Genomic DNA, 15,916 nt, shown 5'->3' with positions numbered 1-15,916 from the left:
TAGGCTAACTAGGCTTCAGCCTAGGGCCTCAAGATCAAGAGGGGCATTTTATTTTTATTTATTATCCGTGCCACATTTTTATAAAGGTTAGTACCAATTACAACATGTTTCATTTAATATATTGATATATATCACAGTAATGATGTATTTTATTATCTCTCATGTAATTTACAAACTTAAAAATGGGAGGTGAAAGGGCCCCATAAGTGGAATAGACTAGGGCCTCTTTTCATCTAAATCCAGCCCTGCTTACAGTAATATCAGAAATGTTAAAAAAGCTCTAACACAATACATATTCTTTTGGGAATAAAACCTGTGGACCTTATTGGAACTAACATTTAAATCAAGATACATAGGATTCTGATGCTAGTTAGGGATTGCCATGTTGAAGGGTACAAACATAAAGAAAGTGCTGTCCTGATTTTAAAAAAGAACCCAAGGGACCTACTCATCTGTTACAAGAAGGTTATTTTTAAAATGCTCTTTGATTTCTATCAAAGTCTCAAAGTATTTAGCGGTAAGGAAAAATCTGTCTTTGAAGCATCCTCCTTCAGAATTAGATATAATTAGGTATAATATACATTATGGTAGCAATGTGTGTTACCACCAAATGGTTTGTTTCAATTTAGATTCATAAGTAGATCAGTGGTCACTTAAGGTCCATCTTAAATAGGAATGTTTCAGCAGCCAGTATGTTATTGTGCACAATGGTTTAAATTTGACCTGGCAAGATTTGCTTCCAAATTCTTATGGAGCAATGAAGTACATGGCTTCATTCTATATTATCTTTTATGATATGGAAGCCACTGGTGGGATTCAAAAATTTTGTGGGCGTGGCTTGGTGGGCTTGGCATGGCTTGGTGGGCGTGGCTTGGTGGGCATGGCAGGGGAAGGATACTGTGAAATCTCCATTCCCTCCCCACTCCAGGGGAAGGTTACTGCAAAATCCCCATTTCCTCCTGATCAGCTGGGACTCAGGAGGCAGAGAATAGATGGGGGCAGGGCCATCAGAGATGGTATTTACTAGTTCTCCGAATTACTCAAAATTTCTGCTACTGGTTCCCCAGAACTGGTCAGAACCTGCTGAATACCACCTCTGATGGAAGCTATAGAAACATGGTCATAGGTAAGTAGAATTATCCCTATAGCTGCAAGAGGAAGAGCTGGACAATAGAAGACCTGTTTTTTCATACAAATGTGTCTAAAAATTAATAAGTACATTCAATATTTTTCTCCAGATACTTTCACTATCAGAAGTTATATGCAGAGAATGACTTAGAAAAAATAACTAGGAGTGTTAAATAGATATTTTTAAAAAGCAACAAGAAAACATCCTTTCTTTCCCATGCAAATATTACTTTAGGCTTGGGGAGGGCTAATTCTGGAAGAGGTCATGCCAACAAATCTTGTTTCATTCTCCCATCATCTTCGGTGTCCTGGAAAGGAATTCTTGCTGAAACTGATCTCAAATCACAGGAAAAAAAATATTGTACTGGACACAAGCACCAGGGTCAAAAGATATAAATAATTTGGCATTAAGTATGATGTGAGTTATTTCAGGCTTAAAGTAAAGAATAGCTTGGTGGAATATGTGGCACTAGTCGGGAGTTAGAACATTAGAGTACTTCGGAAAAATTGTAACACAATTTTGATGATTAATTTTATTTTAGTTTAAGTGTGTATATGCAACCTTGTTCTCCATTTGAAGAAAAATCCCAGATAAGACACAAAGGATTTACACATGCTGGGCTCCAAATTTAGGGGGGGGGATCATTCCATCAAAATGTGCATACAACAGTTTATACATAACAAGAAGCATTGTTATCTATATTTTATTTAATTTGGGAACAGTTGTCTTTAAAGTATTTTATTTTGTTGTTTTTTGGATGCTGAGTTTAGTTTCTTATTTATTTGCTTGTAACCTCCTTTTGTTTTTTATGCATCCTTCATTTGTTGTCAACATGAATTTATTATTTGTGAATTCAATTTATTTTTGTTATAATTTTATTTTTGACTTGTGTTGTACTTATTGTTACTGCTTTGAAATGAAGGGAGCCGTGTATTCTATTTAAGAGTTGTTTTAAGGTGATTTCTACTGCCTAATCCAAATTTGGTATAAAAATGAACATGTTAAAGGGAAAGAGAAGCAGGCTTCAAGCTGCCCAACAAGGTTAACAACAAAATTAAAGTCCATAATAATAATTTACTCACTAAACCTCCAAACATTAGAATACAAAATACCATGTTCCTAGAAATAAAACACGTACCAAAGAAGTACTACCGCACTCACAATCAACACAATAATGGAAAGCAGGTGACTCTTCCTAAAGTGTTCATTTTATAAATTTGTTTCTCTGTAAGAAGATTTTTTTTCCTCTAATTGCTACTCTAGGAAAGGGGTCATTTATGGGGAAAGGACCTGAATGCATGTCTTAAATCACATTCAGATGGAAGCAAGCCAAGCAAAGCATTTTGCTCTCAAGGCCTTTTCATTCTGATATTTCAAAAGCTTTTGGAGAGAGACAGACAGGATGTGATGTATCAGCTGATATTCAGTCTATAATATGAGCTTCCAATAGGCTGCACAACTTTTTAAAGTTGTGTAGAATGCATCCTTTTGGCTTTCAAGTGGAAGAAAAATGCACCCATCTATAGCATCTGCCTCACCCTATTTAATGAGCCTCACATGTGACCTGACCATTAAAAAAAACATAGAATATAGAATAATAGGATTGGAAGGAACCTTGGAGGTCTTCTAGTCCAACCTCCTACTCAAGCAGGAGACCCTATACCCATGATGGCGAACCTATGGCACACTTGCCACAGGTGGCACATGGAGCAATTTCTTAGGGCACTCAAGGCATTGGCCTGTCAGCTCCAGTGAGCATGCGCACACTGGCTAGTTGATTTTGGCCTTCATTTTCAGCTGGTTTTTGCCCTCCGGAGTCTTTAGGGAAGACTCCTGAAGCCTCTGGAGGGCGAAAAACAATCCAACACACAAACCGGAAGTTGGAAGACGGGCCATTTCCGGCCTACAGAGGGCCTCCAATGGAGCTGGAGAGGCCGTTTTCGCCCTCCCTAGACTCCAAGAAAGCCATGCATGTATGCGTGGGACAGCCGGGGGGTGGTCACACGCACATACGCAATGGGCACAGCATGGGGGGGGCATTAATTTATGGGGTGGGTATGCAAGCACATGCGATAGTGCGCACGCTTGTGCTTTTGGCACCCAAGGTGAAAAAGATTCGCCATCACTGCCCTATAACATTCCAGGCAAATGGCTGCCCAGTATCTTCTTGAACACCTCCAATCAGGGGTGGGTTGTTACCGGTGTTACTGCCGGTTTGCTTAGCACATGCTTTGCTTGCATGTGCCATGCGTTGCCTGTAAATTGTTATGTGCATAGCATTAGAAAATGACTAAAAAACATGTCGGCAACAGTGTGGGTGACCGGTGAACCGGTTCGGGGGCGTGGCCAGCCTGCTGTCCCTACCGGTTTGGCAACCCAATCTCTATTTCCACTACCAGTTTGCCTGAGCCGGTGCAAACCGGTAGCAACCCACCTCTGCCTCCACTGATGGAATACCCAGAGGTAAGCAAGGTAGGGATCTTGCTAAGTAGAGAAGTCTGTATTTTTGATAGGCACAAAGGGTTCTCTTTTAAAAAAATATTTCTTTATACTGGGGTATCTAATGGGAGATAAAGAGGAAGTGTTGCAGGGGGAAAAAAGTGGGAGCCACAACTGCACCATCAAAGCCCTGCCCTTTTTATGTACATCATTTTGACAGCACAGTCATGGATCCTTTCTGAAAGACAGACAGACAGATATAGAATTATTATTTTTCAATACAATAAAAGTACATAAAACAAACAAAAAATGAGATGGAAAGTAAGAAAAAGAAGAGAATAATAAAATACAGTATTGCCTTCCACCCTTCTTTCTATTGAGTAATTATTCTTTTTCTCAACATCTTTGGGCATTTTTAATCCCCAAATTCAAAAACCATCAATTTTATTTATTTTTCCTTTGAATAGAAAGTCCACATAAGGTTTCCAGACTTTCAAAAGAATTCATTGTTTTCTGCAAGTTCGGTTAAATTTATGATCCAGTCTTCCACTGTAGATATCTCATTACTTTAGCAGCTTTTTGTAAACAATGATCTTACCACAGTTTCCCATCTTTTTTTTCTAATTCTCTGCCTGTAAAACCCAATAGGAATAATTCTGGATTCAACATGACATGAGTAGCATTTTGACTTTTCACACACACACTCACAGAGAGGGAGGGAGGGAGGGAGGGAGGGAGGGAGGGAGGAGAGAGAGAGAGAGAGAGAGAGAGAGAGAGAGAGAGAGAGAGAGAGAGAGAGAGAGAGACTGACTACAGACACCCCTAGCATGATTGATAGGACTCTTGTGTCTCAGGCAATATAAAATTTTCCAGGATAATTCCATCCCCTACCAACTGTATTCGTAAGCCTATATAGCAAGCCTTGTTGCATCTGCAACCCACTCCACAAATTATTCCAGAGATGTATTGGTGCCAGATGAGTCCCAATATTTTAAAAGCAAGGCCAAAGCTCTCATTGTAGGAGTTATAAAGCAATAAGGAATGGAGCACCATAGAGGTAGCCTGGAGATGCAGTTGATCCTTCTTATTTTATCCTGAGCCCCAGTGACCAGCAGTCAAAGAGGGAACTGACCGGCTCCAACCGTAATCTCAGGTACATTGGAAAGAAATGCATTTCTCCACAAAACACAACTCCTTGACTGCACACCAATTGAAGAAGTCCCTTCTCCTATTCAAAAGAGAGATAGTCAAGATGAGCTCAGGAAGATCATCAACTGAATAACAAGGAAAGGTGGCAACAAGGGAAGAAGGATTTACATGTTAATTTTGCCAAATAGACTTGTGTTGTGCTCTCTGGCTACGCAAGTCCATCTTTGATGTTTATAGATGCCAACTGAGGCATTCGTTTCATTGAATCTAATGAGGCTTTGTTCTGAGTCTGGGGCAACAACAAAGGAAAATTGATAAATTTGGCAAATCAAACATGATTTGCCAAAGGGGAAATGAAAACAAGGAAGGTTTGTTGGAGATATGAACAGCTCCACTCAAATAGAAGGTATTATAAATAATAATCCTAAAAACCAAAGAACAAAAGGCCTTTTTTTAATCTTCAGAAGAACCCCAATCTGATTGAAAAGAGGAGGAAACCTCTCAGGGCTGCTGCTGCTGCTAATGAAGTCGCTCTTCATTCAGAAAGGGCTCTGGAGGAACAGATGAGGAGGAGGCAGCCCAGCCAGTAGTGGCTATCCTTTCACTCATTTGCTCCTTCCTTCTACATTACGTCTCTGCTGTGGCTCCTATTTTTAGGGCATTTACCTGGGCTGCAAAATTTGGACAACCACTTTATCTGCAACTAATTTCAGAGCACTGTTCTGTTCACTAGGTCACTTTCTCTCTTCCCTGGGTTGAGAAGAAACTGGATCTGCACCCAACCTTCTTATTTTCCAGTCAATGATTATTGACATTCTTGTGTTCCTCTTCACAGACTTTGCCACCAAAAAAAAACCCTAAGGCTCATGCAGCACATACACTACGGCACAGGTTTTAGTGTATAACTATCTACTTCATCAGAAATGAAGTTCAAGAAGCTCCTAATAAGCAGCTAGTTATGTATTTAGATACACTCGACTTTTTCTTCTCATTTCCCCCGCTCATGACATCTTGATTGAACCATAATTCAGTTACTGTACACACCCTGCCTTTATAATCACTGGAATGTTTAACACAGTCAACAAGCACAATGAAAACACCAATATTAAAATGAATAACAATGAAAGCAAAGATAATGTCTCTTAGCTCCTCTCCTAAAGTAGAGACAGTGGGGATCAAATGCAGTTTCCTGACCAGTGGTTTTTCCCCAAGTTGGAAGAAGGATATAGAAGGCTCTCTCCCACTAAAGGGGCCTCCTCAGAAGGTCTCCCTGAAAATCTTAACACCCAGGAGCATTCGTAATGAGAGAGGTGCTCTTGCAGACAGTCAGACTCTAAACCTTTTTATCAATATCAATACTTTTAAGTCATGGCCAGAAAGAAATCAGCAATCACTACAGCTTTTTCAACAAGGAATTCACTTGATCTCATGGACTTCTGAAAACAAGAGCATTGCAGAGCAGTAGAAGGGCTGGTGTGTGGAAAAGGCTGAGCTATGCAGAAGGTGAGGGCTGCCATCATAATTATAGGTCCAGATATGAAGTTCAAGCACTTGCAAAAGCTTAGTCAACAGATAATAATTGGTAGTACGAAGCCTGTATATTAGATCAACACCACTTAGGACTATGCGCCCCCAGATGAGAGACAGCAACGGGTTGGGGAGGGAAGGGGAGGCTGAAGTAAGAGAATGGGCCACAGGAAAATTGAGATGAAAGTGGAAGGTCATCAAGAAAGACTAGGTTAGTTATCCGAGTTCTCAGAGAACAAGAGCTACATATGGGAAATGAATGTGGATTGGGTTGATTGAGTAGTTTGCCAGAGTACCAGCCACCTGGCTACCAAGTAGAGACGTAGTTGTATAGTTGGATGGATGTTGGGGAAAAGACAGATCTTCAAGAGGTTAGGAAAGTTGTGGAGAAGGTAATAGGGATAAAATGCAAAGATCTTTAAAAGAAGATAATCTAGAATTCCAGATCCTTTTCATTTGGAAGGTTTAGATTGAGTATGAACAGAAGTCACTGCTGTATATAAAAAGAACAGATTTTCTCATGCAACCATACCACCCTGGAGAATTCTATTTCTAAAGTCTACTTTCCTAAGGGAAAGAACAGAAGATAAAAGTAAAATTGGAAGCTTTGCTCTCCAACAGTTTATTGGAAAAGGAAGAGATACACTAATATACATACAATATTCTTATATCTGAAGGATTTAATAACTGTAGCTTAGCAACAGGAGAAAGACACAATAAAGGTTTCCTGGATTTTCCCTTTAGGGCTCTCACTGACCAAAAATTAAACCTTTATATTTAATATTTCTGTCTCAAAATATATTGCTAAAAACCCCACCAATTTGTATTGCTGAAGTTATCTATTTTGATAGTGAAACATCTGTAAGTAAACATCTAGGCTGAGAGAGCACTAAGGACTACACAGATATTCCTATAATTAAAGGTAAAGGGTTGTAAGTACTTTGTTGAATCAACAAAAAAAGAATAAGCAATCCAACAAAAACAATATTCAAGTTCTTTGCTCTTCCAGTAATTTTACACCAGTGATATTTATCATGCTTCTAAAAATGTTGAGTAAAGAAAGATTGCTTTTAAGTTTTTGTGATTTTTTTAAAAGGGTGCAATGTACAAAAGTAGCTGTTTTGTTATAGCTGTCAAATAACAAAATGGAATCAACAGTTTAATGACCATAATCTAGAGACAACACATTTCCTGACATTTTGCCAGCAATTTTGGCTGGCATCTATATCTGCCTTATCTCTGAAGATGCCAGCCACAGTTGCCAGTGAAATATCAGGAAATTTGTTGTCTATACCACAGTTATTAAACCCTGAAGACCAACACTACCTACCTGAATCTGAGTTTCTTCATCTCCAGCTTTCTGTCCCCGCTGCACCTTGCTGACTTTTAAGAGTAGGCTAACACCGTTCAAAAAAGTTGCAACTTGGACTCTCATTAAGCCTGTCAGGTTTAGCTACCTGACTAGCTATAGCAGTGGTTCTCAACCTTCCCAATGCCGCGACCCTTTAATACAGTTCCTCATGTTGTGGTGACCCCAACCATAACATTGGTATCTCTGTTCCTAAGACTATCGAAAATATGTGTATTCCTATGGTGTTAGGCGACCCCTGTGAAAGGGTCATTTGACCCCCAAAGGGGTCCCGACCCACAGGTTGAGAACCACTGAGCTATAGAAATGTGCCTTCAAATGTTTCCAAGAAAAGTGTCTTCTCCACAGATTGCATATAACAGCAAAGCTCAGAGTAACATATCTGTAGCTCGATCTGTTTGGCCTTTCACCCCATGAACAGAAGAAAGAACTAATACCAGGCATGCTATCCTTCCAACCTAGACTTGCTATAGTTGTTGCAGGAATAAAATCAAAGCAAACATTTGGATTAAACTCTTGAGGTCCTCAGCAAGGCAGACAATGTACTTCACTTACCAAACTCAATCTACTAAGGAAGTGCAGAAGTTTTTAGTTGAAAAGAACATAGTAATTACTGCACTCAAAGAATTTGGAATCCACGTAGATTTTGCACTTCTGTCACTCATCCCTTTAAAGGCAGCAAAGCAATTATAAATGTGCTCATTTTAGCTTTAGCATGTCACCATACTACATCCAAACTTTATTGGCTGTTCCAATCATTCGATCCCTGGTTTGAAGCACATCAGAGAGCACAACAGATGAACACTCCGTCATGTGAGGTCGCCAAGTCAGTGAAGACCATTCTGGGAGAACTTGTTCCAAAATCTTCTTGATGAGGCTACTGAAAGATCAGTGAGGCTGTATATCATTATGGATGAGAGGTAACAGGTTACTATCTAGGGATGGATTGTTTGATTTACCGATGTTCCATGTACTGCATACTGCATGGTCAAGACAACAGAAGGAGCAGGCTTCATGTTTGAATCTACAGATGGCAGCTTATACCCATAGAATGCAACCAAGCAGAATTAGAGTTTACATTGCAAATTGCATCCTGTAATTCCAGAATGTAACCCAGCCACCTCTCAACCTAGGAACTGCCTGCTAAAATCTTTGCTGTTTCTTGGAGAGATATGCAAAGAGTACATGAAGCACAAAGCATAAGGATGCCCCATATGCTTAGAAGGCTTATCTTGGATAGATGAGAAAAGGAGATTCTGATATAGACAGAATACACAAACCTGGATGTGTCAATGCAGAAAATACGGCAGTGTTGGAAAATGGTCCTGAAAACTTTTTCAAGCCATAATTATTGGTTTGTCATGAAACCGGGTTTCATAAGGGTGGCATCACTCCAAACCAGTTGGAAAGTTCACCATAGAGATCCCCTGCCTGGGATATGCAGTGTCCCATACTGTAGAGCAGGGGTCTCCAACCTTGGCAACTTTAAGCCTGGTAGACTTCAACTCCCAGAATTCCCCAGCCAGACTTACTGCTGTGGAATTCTGGGAGTTGAAGTCCACCAGGCTTAAAGTTGCCAAGGTTGGAGACCCCTGCTGTAGAGGACAACAACAAATTTGATCTCTCAAAGGAATGCAATTCAGAAATAGTTCCCCAAAGACGGTTTTAAGAGCTGAGTGGCTCCACGTCCATTTTGAACAGGTCCCAGCTTTCTTCAAACAGGGAGCACACCTTCACAACATTTGTGTTCCTCTTTCGCAATAAAAAAAAGAAACTGGAAAGGAAAGATCGTTTTATCACCTTCAGGAAAAACATGCTCTGAAAAGGACATCAATAACTAACCTAACTGTGCGAATATCCTCCACTCTTTGGTACAGCTAGCCCTTAACTTTCAACCATTCATTTAGTGACATTTCGCAGTTACAATGGCACTGAAAAAGGTGACTTATAGCTGTCTATCACACTCACAACCATTGCAGCATTCCCCATAATCACGTGATCAAAATTCATACACTTGGCAACCGGCATGTATTTAGGACAGATGCAATGTCCCGGGGTCACACGATCAGCTTCTGTGATCTTCTGACAAGCAAAGTCAATGGGGGAAGCCAGATTCACTTAACAACTGTGTTACTAACTTAACAATCGCAGTGATTCACTTCATAAATGTGGCAAGAAAGGTCGTAAAATGGGGCAAAATTCACTTAACAATTGTTTTTTTACCTAGCAACAGAAACTTTGGGCTCAATTGTGGTCCTAAGTTGAGGACTCTCTGTATTTACTGCCTACAGCAGGGGTGTCCAAACTTGGGAACTTTAAGACTTGTGGACATCAACTCCCGGAATTCCCCAGCCAGCCTGGCTGGGGAATTTTGGGAGTTGAAGTCCACAAGTCTTAAAGTTCCCAAGTTTGGACACCCCTGGCCTACAGAAACCAAGTCAAATAGGCTGCTCAGTTTCAGTAAGACCCCCTCAATGAGCTTCTCCTGTCTAAACCAAATATAATGAACAGGAGCCATCCAGGAGTGCTGATTCATTCTAGGAAAGATCTCATTGCTATAATAACTATCATCTAGCAAATGTTCTACTGCACTATCATTATAGAAGAGGGGAGTAATTATCTGAAGGTCTTATGGTACAAAGACAACAAGGGCAAGATAACAAAATAACAGAGTTGGAAGGGACCTTGGAGGTTTTCTACTCCAACCTCCTGCTCGAGTAGGAGACCCTATTCTATTTCAGACCTATGGCTGTCCAATTTCTCTTTAAAAACTTCAGTGATGGAGCACCCACAACTTCTGAAGCTGTTCTGCTGGTTAATTGTTCTCACTGACAAGAAATTTCTCCTTAGCTCTACGTTGCTTGTCTCCTTGGTTAGTTTCCATCCATTGCTTCTCGTCTTGCCTTCTGGTGTTTTGGAGAATAGGTTGACCCTCTCTTCTTTGTGGCAATCCCTCAAATATTGGAAGACTGCTATCATGTCACCTCTAGTCCTTCTTTTCATTAGACTACACATACCCAAGTCCTACAACCGTTCTGCATATGTTTTAGTTTCCAATCCCCTCATCATCTTTGTTGCTCTTCTCTGTACTCTTTCCAGAGTCTCAACATATTTTTAATATTGTAATAACCAAAACTAAGTGTGATCTTGCTAAGGCATCATAAACTGGAATTCACGCTTCACGTGATTCTATCCCACCTTTAATGCAGCAGCCTAGGATTGCATTGGCTTTTTTGGTGGCTGCAGCACGTTGCTCACTCATATTTAAGTGATTGTCCAAGATCCCTCTCGCAGTTACTGCTATTGAGTCAGGTTCCACACATTCTACACCTGTGCATTTGTTTTTTCTTGCCTGTTATTTTCTCTACATTGAATTTCAATTTGTTAGATAGGGCCCAGTGTTCAAGTCTTTTGAGATCCTTCTGGACCTTGACCCTATCTTCTAGAATGTTGGCTACTCCTGCCTGCTCGGTGTCATCCGCAAATTTGGTAAGTTCCCCTTCTATTCTCTCTTCTAAATTGTTTATGAAGATATTGAAGAGTACTGGCCTAAGACATAACCTTGGAATACCCCACTGCTACTTTGGTACTTTTGTAGTAGGTACACAGAATGCTGCTCCCCACACCATCAGCCACAACTAGCCACTCTCCTTAGCAAGATTCACACTTTGCCCAATGATGGGGCTCTCCAACAACCATGGAACTAAGGTATGGGGGAGCAGAGGGCAGAGGATCCACGCTTGGCTAATGAGAGGGGGGAAGGAGCCAGCAGAGAAGGAGAAGAATTCCCTTTTCCATTCATCTAGCGGCAGCAGTAAATCACTGTCTCTCTGTCAGCCTCTTTTAGAGGTGTAACAAAGGAAAAGCTGTGGAGGAAGCAGTTTTCCAAGTAACCTACTTACCTCCTTTTGTTCAAGGACAAGAGGATTGCATCTTGCCAGGGGTGTGGGGGAAAGCCTTGAGATGGTAATAAGGCAATCATTTTGAGGAGGTATGGTACCATTAAGAATTATTTTTACAGCCTGTAATTGATGAAAATGGATGTAAAAGAAATTTTTACATCAAAAAGAGTTCCTGACATCAAAGTCAAATCCTACCTCCTCATCCTAAACTTTTAAGAGACTTTCAAGAAGGAGGTCTTGCTGTCTTTGATTTGATAAAGAATTACTTGACTGGGCCTTTTATGTGAGCTTGGTAATGGCAGCTGGAGAAGAGAGAATCAGTCACTCATTTGAGAAAACCCAAAAGCTTCAAAAGACGTTGTTGTTGTTTTCATTTCTCCCTCATTTGTTTTACTCTTCATGTCCTGAAATGGAGGTTACAAAGTTAATACTCCAGAATATCAAACAGTAGTATATGTGGTGAAGTTGCCCAGAGCCGCCTTATCAGTGAGATTGATGGCATGTAAATGTAATAAATAAATAAATAATACATAAGCAGACATACCGATAATTTATAGATCTTTGGCCATTCTTTCTCAAGAACTATAGTGGAACTTCTCCTTGCAATGATTTAAAATAAAGTCTCCATCATATTATGTGGGCCATGCTATTTGGAAAGAAGTTTAACTAATTTTTCAAAATTGGAGAAAAGGTAAAAACTGCTTGGAAAATTCATACCAATCAACCAACCAATTTTTATTATGGCTGCAGACCAGCATTAAATTCACATCTATCTGCATGAGTCATTATAACCATAATTTTAAGGTTGGACTCCTGCTGTCACACACACTCATGCATACACCCGCTTGGTTCCTCATGAGCTGATATGGTTTTTACACAAGATTTTCATGAATTAAACATCGTATGGCATATCCTTTAACGTGAAGAATAATTTGCTACCTAAATCTGTCATAGAATTTACTTCCAATTGGAAATTGTTCTTGGTTTAGAACAATAGAGGTATGAACAATTCATACAATATAATGCTATCCATGAAGTTGTGTCACATCTGAGATTTGGATTTTCATTTCTATAGAATCATATTTCAGCTTGTTCCATAGTAATTTAATAATTGTGTATTGTTTGTAACTAATTAATGATGTGTAGTATGTTAACCAAGTAGGTTCGATTTAAAGCTCAATAGGATAACTTAATATTTTTTCATGTGGTTTTTAAAGAATCAACTTTCACATGACATATTATATCTTTCAGAAGAATGAGATATTGAATTGCAGATCTAGCATTTATATTCTTAATTATTTTTATCTCTATATAATATGTTTTTATATCAGATCCAGAGAGATCCCATGTGCAAATCAGTACAAGTCATCACAATCATGCATCTGGGTTTTCAAAACTATCATATGCAAAAACCATGGATGAGATGCACCACAGATTCATATTATTGTTTTAAGGAATCTGCATGAAATCATTGTCAGATAATAGATTACATCATTTGCGCAGAATGAATAACTGAAACATAGATTTGACTCTTTATTCTCACTAACCTTCAGGTATACACAATACATATTTTAGTATTAGATTCAGGCAGATCCCATGGGGGAGGGAATGAAATGTGTATAAAATGCCTTGAATTTATACCTTGTATTACTTTATTGCTACTTTGGCATGTTAAGTAGTGAATTTGTGATTGTAATTATTTATTCTGTGCAGACAAATCCCTTGTACAACCAGATATTACATGAAGATTATCACCAGATCTGAATTTGTGTACAAGGTTATTAAAACTTTCAAATCCAGATTGTGCACAGATGAATATACCTATAATTTGATGGTGGATCTACCTGAATCTAGGTATCATTTGTAGAGGAGCCATACTTTGGATTCATATTTTTACACCATGCCAATACCACAAAATGAAGGATTCAGGATAATCGTGTCATCTAAAGCAATTGTGATTTAATTCTGGTGTCCTGAAAATCCCACGTGAAAATTATGTGAATGAAGATCCCTGTTTTTGTACCAAAGCAATGCCAGCATCTATTTGATCCATAGCTTTAATGGCTTATTACATGCATGGTAGCATGAATTTTATTGTTCTTGCTTATGAATCACAAACCATGAGTAATAAAGTTGATCCAATGACTTGGGTTCATGGTTTTCTGGCACAAAAATCTTCAGATTTTTAATTGTTGAACTGCACTAAACCCTAACAGATGCAACATTAGTTGATAAGGAGTTAAATCAAATGGACACTTATAGTTCTGTAAATTGAATAGTAATCTGTCTCATTTTGGGGTCTGGTGACTCCAAATTTTGAAAGTGTGATTGTAATGGTCTCATTGCCTGCAAATATTTCTGATTTTATGTTGGTTTTATGAGAATCCCATGTGAAATCATTTTGGTCCACAAAGCTCCATGGCTCGTCTCCGCATTTTAGTGATATAGCACCTCCAAACCTTGTTGGGTTCCTATGTGTAAATGAGTGTAACTAATGTGATTGTGGTTTCATGGGGATTGCAAATTTTAAAAAGCATGTGCTTGTGTGAAGATCTATAAATCAGATTTATGTTTTTGTGCTATGGTGGTGCCAGAACCATTGGATACAAAATTTTGAAGGCACCTTCAATGTAATGGATGTGATCTAATAATGGTTTCATGTGAATCACCTGTAGTATTTATGCACACTCAAAAGGATTTAATGTTTATCTAATAAAAAAAACTTTTATAAAAAAAGAGGATCCATTTTTTAAAATAACTTATTTGATGAAATAGATTCTTGATGGCTAAGGTTTGGTGCATGTAGTCATACTAGATCTGATTTTATGTGCTTTTATGTACTGATACTGATTTTACGTGCACCTCATGTAAATTAACATTAAAATGAACATTTTGAGTGGAATCCACATTTTTGCATCATGACATGACTCTTTCCATGCCAAGATGTGATCTGTGATTTGATCATGACTTCATATGGATCCCATGTTAAAGTTATGCACATATTTTTATGACAGGAAAATGTTAAAAATCTGCTTCCTAATTGTAGCATCTTACCCATACAATTGATGTGATCTGTTATTAATAATGGAGTTCTTGAAATAATAGGAGGATCTGTATCTCAGATCAATGTATTTGTCTTATAGCACTGCCAGATCCATGGTGATAAGGGAGTTTTTGGTGATTTTTTGCCTTTTTTTTAAAAAAAAGAGCAGATCAAGAGGATACAACCTTTTACACACTTTTTTGCTGCAGGTCAGTGCCAAAATTCATCCAATCTTGATTATTTGAATTATGTATCTGCAGACAATTGATTATTTGTTCCAGGAGGATCCCATGTCAAAATATTATGTGACATTATCTATGCTCGATTTCATTTATCCAGCTTCCATCTAAATTCACCATCCTCGGACTTCTGGATAAGATCCAATTTTTCACCTCATAATTTACAACTCAATTATTCCGCAGCACCTCATTGAAATTACCATACTTGTTTCTCAGCAATACTGCGATGGAAACTGTAGAAACATATTTGTTTTCTTTTCCCTTTCTCGAAAGCCTTCTTTTCAAACATTTAATTCAAATAATAAAGGGGGGGTCATAACTTTAATTTTTGAACACTGCTGTATTTCCTGACTGATTTCCTGACGAGATCGTTTGTCCGTTGGGTGATTCCAGACGCCTAAATCCAAGCCAAGTAAGGGGGTCCCCGCTACGAATTAGGACGGAAGACCCTCAGAGTACTCCAGGAATAGATGGCTGCACCGAAAAAGCTGAGGAAATCATCTCCCCGTAAGAGGCCAGAGATGAAGTCAGGAGTTGGGTTCGACTTTTATCTCTCAAGAATCATGAGAAAATAAAGAGCGAGGGTGAAAGTTAGCACTTTTCCGGCGCGCGTTACGAAATAATGAAGAGATAATGAATATAATGAAGTTCTTAGAATTCCCGCAACCGGATGAAAAGAATTTCGATTCCCACGTTTAACCGGCGTTCTAAATCAACAAGCTTCGAAGGCTTGTTGAGCGCTGAAAAGTGGAAACGCCTCGAAACATTCCCACTTCTTCGGGAGCCGATTTCTGGAGCCGCCACACGTTTTAAGAGCCCTGAAGAACGTCTCTGGCGGGTCCCACGAATCTGGGCTGGGGCGGGCAAGTGTCCTTCTTCTTTCAAGATTTAAACTTCAGGAAAGCCCCCTCCCCCGCCCTCTCCCTCTCTCCCGATTCGGTCCTTTCGTACACTCTCTCTCTCTCAAGTCTTCAGCAACTCGGCCGTCGAGAGACCCAGAAAGCCACGCAAGGAACAATAGGCGAAGCTCGGCTTCCCTTTCTCCGCCACAAGCTCTCAAGCCCCGCCTCCCCCTTATCCGATTGGCCGACCGGGAATTTGGGGAGCCCCTGAGCAGGG

The sequence above is a fragment of the Natrix helvetica genome (genome assembly GCF_964273705.1).
Source record: "Natrix helvetica genome assembly, chromosome: 1".
NCBI lineage: Eukaryota > Metazoa > Chordata > Lepidosauria > Squamata > Natricidae > Natrix > Natrix helvetica.
The sequence above is the reverse complement of the archived record's forward strand: the minus strand, read 5'-3'. Positions refer to the sequence as shown.